General features: G+C 41.8%; 1 protein-coding gene across 3 annotated transcripts in view; it reads right to left on the bottom strand.

Annotated features, from left to right (window-relative positions):
- Nucleotides 1-12,522, bottom strand: part of bcl9 (BCL9 transcription coactivator) — a 172,153-nt gene that overhangs the window by 74,319 nt on the left and 85,312 nt on the right. Inside the window, exon 1 of one of the 3 annotated variants that reach the window (XM_006639042.3) lies at nt 2,177-2,846. The exons of the other annotated variants lie outside the window; for them this stretch is intronic. The gene's annotated coding sequence lies outside the window, so the exon portion shown is untranslated. Of the gene's footprint in view, nt 1-2,176; nt 2,847-12,522 lie in introns of those variants that run through there. 3 annotated transcript variants of the gene reach the window in all.

Here is a 12,522-nt window from a genome sequence, read left to right as displayed (position 1 = left end):
ACAATCACCCAAAATATGGCAAATGACATACTACCCCAATCGGATGAAGAAGAAATTATAGGGGCCCGCAAGCCACTACATCTCCCTAACAGGCTTCTAGAAACATTTGCAGCTATTCTCAAAGCAGGCCTGCAGCATTTCAACATCATCGGATATCGTAATGAAAATCAGAAGGCCAATAGGTCAAAACCAAGCAGACCCTCCTATCTGATATTTTGGCAGGGAGTTAGAGGTTATTTTTCATAGTATCTCCACAGAGCCATCAAGCAAGTGAAAAGTATTTTTTACACACGTTATATAAATTACAAAGGAAAGAATTTAGGAACACAAATTTTAGTAATATCAGGTACATCCCTTTGCGCCTGGGAATATCCTACACTGACAGGCTAAAGACCAGAATTTTAAGATTCAGAAAAGTGCAAGGCTGCAAAGGGAGCCAGGTTCAAGTATTCAAAACCCTCAAGGGCAGTGACAACGACAACTCAATGAACTTTTTCCAAAATCAGCAGGTTCAGCGAAACACAAACCAAGAGGAAAGTCCTGGACAATTATGTTCAAAGAGAGAACAGGAGGCACTAGCACAAAGGGTTATGGGAGTCTGGAACAAGCTGCCCAGCCATGTCGCTGTGGCTGATACCCTGGCTTCTTTCAGGAAACGACCGCAGGAGATCCTTGGATCCATTAGCTACTAAACCTCCCCCCCGTTTGTATACCTTAGTAACATATGGCACACGGGGAGTATAACTTTATCCAGCACATTATTTCAACTTCATAAGCTTAAAATCGATCAAATTCATTTTTAGATTTACATTAAATGTATGATTAATACAGTGGGAACATGGATGTATCTTTGTCTTGGGATGAAATTACTAGCTAACTCTAATACAAGCACAACACAGCGCTTGTGAGTCTAAATCATAGTTTTATGGAAAACGCGCTGCTAATTGAAACTGCATTGGTAATCTGTCACACAATCGAAACGTCCACTAATTACAGGAATACACTGGAGAGTGCTAAAGCAATGGTAAAGATGCAGACGGCGTTGTTATACAATCCTTGAAAACAAGGAAAAGCAAAGGAAATAACTACAAACCTGAACCGTACAAATTGAACCGCGCTAAACTCTCAAGAGCATTTGCCTTTTTTACTAACAATAATGCTGCCTCGTTTAATTATTCCTTTAGGCCAGATAAGGTCCGAAACATCGGCAGAACACTGCTGTCATCTGTGGTGACCGACTCCGCACCCCTCAAGATCACCACGCCAATATCTATTGAGCCTCAAGGCAAATTATTCACTCCTACTAGCAAATATCTGCTTCCAAGAATCTCTTCAGACCGGTTCCTAGTTGTCCTAAACGGCCTTTATAAAACATCACATTAGAGAATCCAAAGACACCTTAAAGCCACGACCCAGAGGGGCAATTCTCTCAGAGCTCCTTCGGGGCAGGAAATGTGCTCACCGGGGACTCTGCGACATTCCTGGTGTGCAACACTTCTAATATCGTTTTAAACACGGGGCAGAAACGGTACTTCACTGAACTGCAACAATATAACCGAAGCCAGACCCTCTTCCGACAGCGAGCGGCCCACGGCGAGTCTGAGTGCCCCTCAGAACAGAACAAAAGCGACTCAACGAAGTTGTCGAAACCCACAGGATTTGTCGGTTTTCAGCCGCAGTCAGTCGGCAGGCATTGATTTTTACCCACGTGCACAAACATTGCTCAATATCTATTTACACCCCGAGGTAAAGGGGGGGGCGAAAAAAATAAAATACAATTATTCCGAGCTTAAAAATTAAAGAGATTTGCGTAAAGCATGCAGTGGCAATTTACGTACATCTCCCACGTTAGAAACTACCAGCCGGAGTGCTGGTGCGAGTACGGGGGTTCTTTTTTTCTGATAAATTTGCATTAAAAACGTTTTTCCCCTCCTAATCTAACCCGATGGTAATGTTATCAAACTTCAGCTGACGTCCGAGGATTACATTTTAAACAAAAAATAAGATTTAGAGCGACAAAGCACACACTTCGGCGTCTAAAATAAAACAATCCACAGTTGGTAAAAAAAAAAGAACAAGGCCAAACGTGTTTACAATCCAGCTAGCATGAAGGAAAGGGTCCTAAAATCGGATGCAGGCGCTGTGCGTTTTCGGTACAACTCGAAGACGGACTTACCCAGTATTTAACATATAAAGAGCGCATTCCATAATAATGAGGTACATCCATTCCACCGAGATTTCACGCAAAGATCAGTTCTGGGATCCCCCGATTCCCATCCTTTTTCCTTTTCGGAGGCATTAATCCACAGACAGAAAGCTTTCCCCAATTATAATCCTCGAGGTAAGTAAAAATCTTGAAGAAAGGTTTCGGGTTCTTTGTCCTCCAACCAAAAAAAGCAATATCCCAAAAAAAGCCCCCCCACAAATCACGGCGTCTCACTGGGTAACGCCACACGAGAGGGGGAAAAGTTTCTCCAAGAAAGTTTCAAACTTGTGCAACTTTTTTTTTTTCAAAGGAGTTGTTCCTGTTTCGCCGAAGACTGGGGGGAGGGGAGCTCCACCGAGCCTCGCCGTCCTAGCATTTAAAGACAAAAGTTTCTTTTCAGGGGGACTTCGCTGCTCAGCAGACCCGCCAGGGGAAATTGCAGCCAAGAAACCCCCTCCCCTCCCCGAATTAAGAGGCCAAAACGTTTTTTTTTCTCCTTGCCTGTCACACGAGTGAAAGTATGTCAGTGACACGCCTTGATTGCACGGTTTTACAACCTTTACATTGAACTGAAGTGCACTTCAACGTTGTGGTTTGCGTTTCACAAAACCTTCTATGTTTATTTCAAATATCGGGGGTGGGTAGGTCCACTCACGTCATGTATAGATTTGCTGTGACTGTTTTCAGCCAACGCTCTGCAAAAAAACCTGCGCTAAAATTAGTAAAGTAGCTTCGCGTTTTTTTTTCTGAGAAATGTTTGCGTCAAAACCCGTAAATTATGATAGTTGGTTTTTTTTTTCCAAATGCGTGTGCACACACAAAGAAAATTCTGTGCTAACGTCGTCTCCAAGCTTCTCTGGTACATCCAAGATCAGCAGGTTATAGATACGCCTTAAATATTAAATGCATTGGAGTCTCTTGGAATTCTTACCAGTGTGTGTTCCTTCAAAGCAAATTACCTGTTCTTTAGTTTGTATCTCCTACATACCGTGTAACCGCACTTACTGCAGCCCCTTTACTACTGGGAGGAAAAAAAGAAAGTGGCGAGAGGCTTCATGGAGAAGGAATCGAATACCCAGCTAGAAGGGTTCAGAGGCGCCCTAAAAAAACACCGTTCCGGCCCCCGTTTCCATTTTTTTCAACAAGGTACCTCCCAAGACCAGGTCGCCAAACGCATGTTCGCAGCTGCCACTTCAGCACCGTCGACACGAACAGGCGTTAATGGCCAGTGAGGTAGCTTTTGCAGGAATACACCGCCCTCGTCTCCCCTGCGTGGTCCTGGCGGATGGTTCAGTCTGAATTCTAAGTAGCAATTCTAGGTCAGGTCTGTGTGCCATTGAATGTATAAAAGGTTTGGAATCAATGCGAGAGTGTAGCCGAGTCGAGCAGGCGGGGTACTTTGCTCTCCAGCTGGAAGAAAAGGTTGCTTAGTATATATAACCATATATGCAGGTTCCCCCCCCCCCCCCCACTAGTTTCGGATAATAAAGCATCCGCACATTTCAGGAACCATAAATACATTTGCATGGTATTTTCACTCGGTAGATGCTCAGCAAGCGGAAAGCAATTCTTAAACTGAAATATTTCGAAGGGGGGTGGGGATTGGGACGTCAAAGCAGCTCAATTCCCGACTTAATTGCATAGTGGAGGAATTCTAACGACTTTTGAAGCTGTAGATTGAGAAAAGACGTGCTGGCCTCATAGGTCTAGCCCTGAATTGTCTTCATGGACACATTCACGATTCTGCATGCAACTGCAAAATTGAAAATGTTTCACGTGTTAAAGGCTACTGTTCTGATGTTACGATTCAAGAAATACGAGAACAGCAAGGCCCATATGTTTCACATAGTCACGTTCCTCAAAATCAAAGTTTTTCAAAGCGAATTGCTGTCCTAGAATGTGTCCAGAGCAGAGAAACAAGATTATTTGCCGGAATTAAAGGAATTTCTTGGCAGGTTAAAAACACTTAAATGTATTCTTAAACAGAGAAGACTAGGAGGGGACTCGTTGAAGTTTTCAAAATCCTCAAAGGCATTGACAACCCAGTGGACTATATCAAGTATAAACTACAGCAAACATTGTTTAAAACTGAGAACAGCAGACGCCACCTTTCACAAAGGGTTGTCTGACACAAAACAGCATTCAATCGAAGCTGATAAACAGTCTTATATCAAGAACAGGCTGAAAGCAACATAACTTTGAAACAATATCAGTTTCTTAGCTAGAATATGGATGTTAAGATTTCCAGTGAATTTTAATTTAAAACAGTGAATATGTATGTCTGCAACATTGAAATGTATGGAGTTGTGTAAGAAAACGTGTGTATGTACGTTATTTTGCCAAACCTGCATTGCAAAAAAAAAAATGCTAACATGTATGGACAAGAATGTGCATGCAATTACAGGATTCATCTCTTACAAACAACTGTTGTAGAGATAAGCTGCAGTGGTATTCATTGACAGAAATAAAAAAATAGCTACACAACTGCTATCCATATACATCTTTTTGGAATTTATTGCCAAGCTCATATTACACAGTGGCAGCAATTTTGGATAATGGCTGTGAAGTCATTTTTTGTACTGGAAGTACAGAAAGATCAGTACTTAGACATACGCATAAACATGTACAAACAGACCCCAGTGATCATGTAAAATATTGTAAAGGAGGAGAGATGAAGTGTTCATGAGCACAAGAAGAATATCTAGGCTAATAGTCAAGGACAGAATTTGACAGAACCTGATTGAGCTTCTTGGAGACTAATTTTCAAATGTCCTGTCAGTGACGTTCTAGGCTCCTACACTTGCGTGCAAACACAGTCATTTTTCCAGACCTATTGCCGACTGAAACAGTACTTGAAGGTCATAGGATGATGAAATGTGGCTTCAAACATCAACGTGGCAGTAATGAAAACCACACAACCAAATTAGCAGCAGATACATCCAAAGCAGAAAAGTGCTATAGTAGTGACCACAGTCAATTGAGATCCAACTGAACAATTAGGTGTCAAGGAAGCTGTGGGATCAATGCATTCTCAGTTGCTAGCATTTGGTCAAAACTGCAGTCAACCTGTTACAGAAAACAACATTTGTGCACTCAAAACAATATTTCTCCATAATACAGGGCACACTAAACTCTTGATTGGAGTGGATAGTTTTGTACAGACATGTTTAAATGATCAGATTTTTCTTAAAATATTGTAACGCAACGGGGGCTCAGGCGGGCGCCCTTGCCGCATCTGGTCGGCCCCATCCCGACTGGAGGCTCGAACCCGGGACTTCCGCGTCTCTCTGCAGCGACCTAGCCCCGTGAGCTAAAGAGAGATCTCTCCACAGCCCAGTAGCTGTGGTCCTGCTATCACAGGGAAGGACGGTGACGTCACCCGCTCTGGTACGCCGGCTCTTACACAGTGCCTGTCGGCCGTAAGCGTTACACTCTCCCCCGCTTAAATCGCCGTCCCCGGCGAAGGGCTATCCCACCCCGCTTCTGACACCAATGTAACGCAACGGGGGCTCAGGCGGGCGCCCTTGCCGCATCTGGTCGGCCCCATCCCGACTGGAGGCTCGAACCCGGGACTTCCGCGTCTCTCTGCAGCGACCTAGCCCCGTGAGCTAAAGAGAGATCTCTCCACAGCCCAGTAGCGGGGGCTCAGGCGGGCGCCCTTGCCGCGTTACAATATTATACGGAATCAAAAAATTGACCTGCCGTTTGGAATTGATTTCTCATATATAGTAACTAGTCTGTGTAGCTTTCTTTTAATGAATAGTGCACATTCAAGTTCTTGCTTTCCATTCTGTGGTATTTTTAGTCATTAATGCTAATTAAGCAACTTCAGTGTTAGCCAAATAACACCACCGAGAAGCATCAATAAAGAAACCGTGTAAATGGTAAAAATAAATACATGTATTTTCTCAAAATATTCCAGATCAGCATTAGTAAAATGTAGTTGTTACTGTAAAAAAAAAACAAGAAAAATGAGATTTGAGATTTGCAATAAAATAAAGAGTTGAAGGGTTAAGCATATAAGAGCTGAGTGACTATAAAGCTTTTACTTGTGACCGAAGCACAGACAGCTGTCAAGCTGTCTTGGTCACAGTGTCAATAATGACTTTTTCATGCTGACGGACTACTTTTCAGAATGTAGCTGGGACAGGTTTTGTCATATAGTCGATTCCAATTCAGTCTGACCTGCACCACCTAGAAAGCACAGAAGCACTTAAACTTGTATTTAGAAGTGCCGGAGAGGTCTCTGGAAATGAGCTTTTTCTAGTCTGGTGTGTGAGAAAACAAAAATAGCACCCCTTAGGCCTGTACTAACTTTTAAATATGAATTGAGTGGAAGAGAAAGTGTTTATCAGTTACTACAGGCCTTGTCAATTATGCCTCATCTGTGTTGTTCCAATCCTATTATACAATCCCTGCATGATGTGCCATGTCTCCTGTCTAGAATTTCATTTGCCAGGCTAAATGTCCCAGTTCAGCTGGCTGTCAGGAACTGTGGAGTAGAAACCTTGTCCTTTGATAAGAATTGAGAACGTTATAAAGTACAGAACATGAACACTTCCTGTATTTTAAGTTTAGGGCCTTGTGTTTGAAGTTACCGTTCATGATCGCTTCCTTGCTTCCATTAAACTTTTGCTGCTTTTCTCAAAAAGCCTGTCGCAGACATGTTTTTTTTACGGAGTCATCAAGTGGAAAAAGGCGTCACTCTCGTCTTGTTGGGGGGGATATACAGCTCCAGCTAAAGAGATAGGCACAGGCACCACAGACACTCAAGGATGATCTCCTTTTCCTGAAGAGCAAGTAAGCACTGACCGTCCGAACAGCACTGATGAAAAAGTGTCTATCTGCATTTCACATTACAAAGCAAAAATGAATTAAAGATACCCTTACTAGCATAAAAGGTAATGCTGGATGGAAGATAGTCTGAGCTGGGAATCCAATCCTAGCAGACAGTGTGAAAAACAAGCATGTTTGTCCATCACCAAGAAGCCCAAGTAGTCTTGTTTAAAGACACACATATTTCTATCACATTTCTATTCTATTCTATTTCTATTCACTGTCACCCACCATCACACCCACCCACCACGGTGCACACCTATGCAGACTTGCATAATGCACAAATATTCTGCACTCCTGTATCACAAGAAAAGACAAAAAGGTCAATGGGTGCAATATCACTACTAAGAGTAGTGCTCTTTCCAAAGAAGCTGTCCCTGACCTTCCTGAGAAATGTCTTTGGCACCTAGCTAGAGTAGGGGTTTGATTGCATTAGTCTACCAAAATAAACCAGCAAATATGGAGAGATTAGCAAGGAAGCTGATCCCAGGACACATATTCAAGTTAAATGCCAGAACATTTAGTGCAAGAGAAAGGAGGCATTTCTTTACATGAGGATTTGTGTATTTGGAGCAAACTAATCAAAGAACTATCAAGAAAAAACTTGATGAGGTCTTTGGATCAATGAGCTACTACCAGCCAGATGAGCAAGATACACTTAAAGGTTTTTTATCATTCATCAGATCTGATCAATGGTCTGATTGTTCTAGGTTCTGGAACATCAGCAACATTACTCCTGTCGTGCAATGTTAGTAAATGGGATGCATAGGGATTTATAAAATAAGGGATTTTATGTTACAGTTGTACAATGCACTTGTAAGACATCATTTAGAGTGCTGTGTGTAATTTTGGTTACCACATTACAAAAAAGATATTCCTTCTCTGGAATCACTACAGAGCAATCAGATACATTCCATTACTTGAAGGAATGTCCTAGACTGACAGGCTTAAGGAAGTAAATCTTTTTTAGCCTGAAACAGAGAAGACCATGAGGGGAATCAATTCAAGTTTTCAGAATCCTCAAAGACACTGACAAAGTCATCCCAGAGGACCTCTTCAGAATGAACATTGAAACTCAAACCACGAGACACAAAGAGGAAACTTTACAAAGTGGAGTCTTTACTTTAAGAGTCGTAAGGGACTGGAACGCACTACCCAGATAAGTCAAAGGTGATACCCTAAAGTTTTTCAAGAGGGCATCAGATAAATGAGCTCCTAAAAAGGCAACAAATGAGCTACATAATCCAGGGCTTCCTGTCATCTGCAAGCTTTCTTATGTTCAGATTACTCACCTGGTGTGTCCTGTGATTCCTGCAGTCAAGGGGTTCTGTGTGAGAGATACTGTACAGCCGTTTCTCAAGCAGGTGAAGAATGTGCATTGTAGAAGGTCACCAACATCAAAAACACTGTAGTGGGCACAGACTTGCAGAGGTGGACTGAGCCTGTATTCTGCAGTCATGTGTGCAGTAATGAGACAAGCAGTAGACACACCACAGCAAGCACAGATATAGAAACCTTCATCACCTTGGGCATTTTTTTCCAGAAACAATGTGGTCTTGCCTCACCTTATCCAATCAATGCATGCTTTACCTGTCAGCTGTATAGCACTAGATTTGTCTTTTTATCTACAGATGTCAAGCACCTCCTGGCTAGTGTGATCATCTACTGCTGTCTTGCATGTCTGAATGGATTCCAGCTATCTGATGAAGCTCACACTATAGTTCTCTCTTTCTAGCAATTATAGCGAAATTACTGCAGAAAACCCCAATTTGCACTGAGCTGTATTTTCATTGGAAAAATTGAAAAAGCAAAAGCTTAGATAAGCTTAGAAACTGTGATAGCACTAACATGAATGTTAGGTTGTGCACTGAGCACAAAGCCATTTGGTGGCCTACAAAGTAGGGGATGTACTGTATAGCTTGAAATAATGCTGCAGGGAATTCCAGAGGGTATTTGAGTTAGTGTAACACCTGGCTGTCACCCAGGAACATTAAGAGGTACAGAGAAGTAATGCTGCATGGTCAAAATATCTCGAAAGACACTCTTGTAAAGGAAATCTAAGTAAATTCAATGTCAGCTGGCACTTCCTGCTTCATTTAAACAGACCTCCATTGGCCAAACTCCTAATAAAATGATCACACTACGTTTAAACCTCATGCAAGAAAATAAAGTGCCAATGAAATGCCTGGGAATGATAGTTTTATTGTTGTTTTAGACTTTTTTTTTGCTTTCTGAAACATTAGGGGATATTCTGTCTGTTTTTCCAAACAGCTGTGGCATATTTAGAACTTCTATGAATTATGGATCCGTATCTTTTCCTCTACTCCAACAAGATAAGGATTGAAAGAGATTTAAAGCTAGCAGGACAAGAAAACACCCAACACAGAGCTGTCTGCTTCCAACAAGATATATCCTTGTAATCTCAGCACTTCAGCCTAGTCTGAATGGTTCCTTCACCCCAGCCCCCTCCAACCACCCTTTAATATAAGTAGAGCACCACAAGGTAAATAAATCAATAAAGAGTAACCAGTCTGCCTATAGTCTTCCCCGGCTCTGCTTAAAGAACACAGTTTGACGCACAGAGGGAGAATGCTGTCACAAATGCTTTATTGAAAATACATCATCGCCACTCAGCTCTGAATCACAGTCAATAGCATCTTGATACTCTCCATTGTGACTGCAACTCGTGGCAGCAACATGCATATTTATGCTGTGTAAATTTGATCGTGCAGGGTATTGCTTAAGCACGGCACACTCCCCAGTCTCAGATTTTTTCTTTAAAAAAAAGGCTCTATAAAATATTTAATAACGGCGTTCTCAAATTGCTTAGAAGAACGCTCAGCATTTAAACACTATTTGATTAAGGTTTTAACGAACTTGCTCTCTGGGCCTCTCGATCTCTGGGGGCCTGTGCCCTAATCAGTAAAGAAACCCCCTGCCCTCCATCAATATCAAGCTAAATTTCAGAATCACCACACAGGGCTGCAGTCTTGCAGACGAGTATCACCCCCCTTTGTCATAAAATATGAGACGCTTATTGCTTTAGTTTTAGAGAGGAACAAAAGAAAGAAAAACACTGGCTTTGTGTAGATTTATAACTGCACAAAACTTCTAAAAGTAGTCCTGCATTTCGGAGTGAAGGCAACAATGCAAGAGAAACTTTTACTGTGTCAACACAATTAGCTATTAAAAGACTAGATAATCCCTAAAACATCTATGTTTTCTTGTTTGTTTGTGGCGCTCTGAAATGGCAATTAAATGTTAATCTAATGAGAGGAAAGTGTTGATATCACTGCAAATTGCAGCTTCCTCAGCCTTTGTTATGGCTTCCTGCGAGGGATGAAAACAAATAAACACCTAAACACACAAACAAATGCAGTGGAAGCTCTCTGAACAACGAGCGCTTCAGGATAACATCTTTTAGAAGCCATTGAGCAAGGCAGAAAGGAGCAGTTGTGTAAAGAATGATGCCTTGCGATTTGTTATTTTTAACAACAGTTCCATCCCTTTATACACGCTGCTAAGGTACCCAAGAGAAAATAAAGCAGTGTCGGTAATTACTCAGGTTCTTCTGGAACAGCTTGAATAGTTCAGCTAACCCACACCATCGTTAAGAAGGGAGACAGGAAGAGCAACATGGGAAGATTAAGCACAGTAGAACACTAGCCCAGGGGCTCTCTAGGCCTTCTGGTTGGAAGCTCCCATTTCAAGTGATAGGTCTTCTTAGAGACCCAGAATTTACACCAGGTGATGCCCAAATCAGAGTGAGACCATCACAAATGTTCTTCTTAAATATGGAAGCCCAAGCCAAGATGTGCTTAATAAACAGAATATATCAATGAGTGGGGTATGAGGTGTGTCCTTGGCAGTGCATGCCTAAAATGTGTTTCTGCTTTCCAAGGGACCCCCCTGCTCTGTCTTTAAGGAACCCCATGGGTCTCTAGACCGCCTACTTTGACATCCATTTCTGCAGCACATCAGATTGCAAGGCAATTCAACATTTTGGGATGTCCTTAAATTGCTTAGTTTCAACTTGGGTGTTCTGTGCAAAGCTCTTAAATTTTGGCATGAAAAAAAAAGTAATACAGATTTTTAGTTTCTTTCTTAAGGAAAATAAACTAAAAAGACAGGGCTGCTGTATTTCATCTTGTTGTTCCCTAACCTGAATATGGAACGTGTTTGTTAAACACAAGGGATTACACAATTTGTTTGCTTTCTAATCCTTTGTATCAGCCCACACTCCTACTATATACCCATGTGAGTACTATGAATGAGATTCAAAAAACAATCTAAGTACATACTCAGCTACTCCAAACAATTCCCTTAGATGTTTCAATGTTCTTGTTTTACCATTTTACACACATTCAATTCTGCTCCCAGTTCCTCTGATAAAAAAAACAACATAGTTTTTCTTCTTGTCCTACCAAGCAGTGAAACAAACCAAAGACTCGTGCTGTTAAATAATGTCTTTTTGTTGTTGTGCTACACTTCTCTGGAGAATTTGTATGTAACCTTCCGTATTTCCGACTAGGCAGGAAAAGTGCAATATTTATCCTGCCAATATATATAAATGAATGAAATGTGAAAAGAAGCCAATTGTCCAGTTTTCCCTGCTGTATTTCCACACCAGTAGTCTAAATATCAGCCTTCTGCATGACCATGCACATTAAGCCTAAGACTGGACAGAAATCCCAGATGCCAGATGTAGCTTCTGTTTGTGTACCACACACACATATGACACTTGACTTCCTAAAACCAGGCTTCAAGGCTAATTCTTGACCTTAGTTGTTTTGTTTTCCAAACAGGAATGTTCAAATATTCAGACTTAAGAAGCAATGTCTGTAACTTTAATGTAAAAGAGCTGCCTATCTATCCAACCATTTTTGTAACTGCTTTATCCCCTTCAGGGTCTTAGGATCCAGATCCTATCCCAGGAAGCAACAGGTGCAAAGCAGGGTACACCCTGGTTGAGATGCCAGTCCATCGAAGGGCTAACACACACAGACACAAGCACGGATACTTACACACTCATAATTTTCTAGAAGCCAATTAAGCTATCTGTGTGTCTTTGGACTGTTTGAGGAAACTGAAGCACCCAGAGGAAACCCACAGGTAGAACATACAAACTCCACAGAGACAGTGTCTCAGATCCAAAATTGAACCTAGAGCCCCAGTGCTGCAAGGCAGGAATTGCAAACCACTGCACCACCAGAGTCTTGTTCTGGCCAGATTTTGAATATATGATAAATCTGTGCTCCCCCACAAAAATCATGACAATTGCTGTGCAAAGTATGGTTAAATTCAGATAGATAAATAAGATGAGAGCATGTTATATCATAGTTTAACACATGCAGTAAAGGGTGGCGTGGCATTGAGGATTGCGGTCTCTACACATAAGGCTCCCAATCGAGAATTGAACTCAGCTGTGAGCCTCGCAATCCTAGGGTGACTCGTACCTTGTCTGCCAGGTGAAAATCTAG

This window comes from Lepisosteus oculatus, chromosome 15 (assembly GCF_040954835.1).
Source record: "Lepisosteus oculatus isolate fLepOcu1 chromosome 15, fLepOcu1.hap2, whole genome shotgun sequence".
Taxonomy (NCBI): Eukaryota; Metazoa; Chordata; class Actinopteri; order Semionotiformes; family Lepisosteidae; genus Lepisosteus; species Lepisosteus oculatus.
This window is presented reverse-complemented; position numbering and strand designations above follow the sequence as displayed.